Source organism: Nanorana parkeri, unplaced genomic scaffold (assembly GCF_000935625.1).
Source record: "Nanorana parkeri isolate BGI_ZX_2015 unplaced genomic scaffold, ASM93562v1 scaffold508, whole genome shotgun sequence".
NCBI classification, from domain to species: domain Eukaryota; kingdom Metazoa; phylum Chordata; class Amphibia; order Anura; family Dicroglossidae; genus Nanorana; species Nanorana parkeri.
Window position 1 is genome coordinate 610,599 of NW_017306776.1, and position 690 is coordinate 611,288.

Genomic DNA, 690 nt, shown 5'->3' on the forward strand with positions numbered 1-690 from the left:
CAAGCCGGCCCCCCCCCCCCCACACACACACACACACTATGCAGCAGGAAAAAAAAATTACCTGGGACCCAGAATGTCACATGACCAGACTTTTAGGTAAGTAACGGGGGCATTTAGATGTTTTCAAATAAAAAAAATATAGGTTATATAAAGGTGGTTGAGTGGATAGGGCTTGTCTTTGTATCTCCCTGAAGACGAGCTTTAAAGATGACCTAAGCTCTCACAAAAGAACACAAAGATTAGCAGCACGCTGCAAAACAAGGTTTCATGAATTGCAATATCAGAATTAGCTTTCACTACAGAAGGGTAAAAAAAATTGCACGACAATGTTTGCACCAAAACTATTGATGTGCTGCTGAAGGTGTCTTCAAAAGTGTCCAGGAAAAATTTTGAAGAAGGTAATTGGCTGCCAGAAGACTGCAAACTTTCTGAAATATGCTTAAGAATGAATATGATGTGCTCTGGGAATCCTTAAGAATTTACAATACACCTGCTGTGAATGTAAGGGGGGGGCTGGGGTTCTCTGTTACATTGGGGTAACGTGAGATTGTGAAGGACGGTCTTATCAAGCACAGTAGAAGCTCTGCACTCTGACTAGGTAATGGGTAATGTCAGGCTTGGTACAGAGTATATGTATTTGGATAACTGGACTTTTGGTACAAGTTGTCCTTTTAATACATGACAATACCC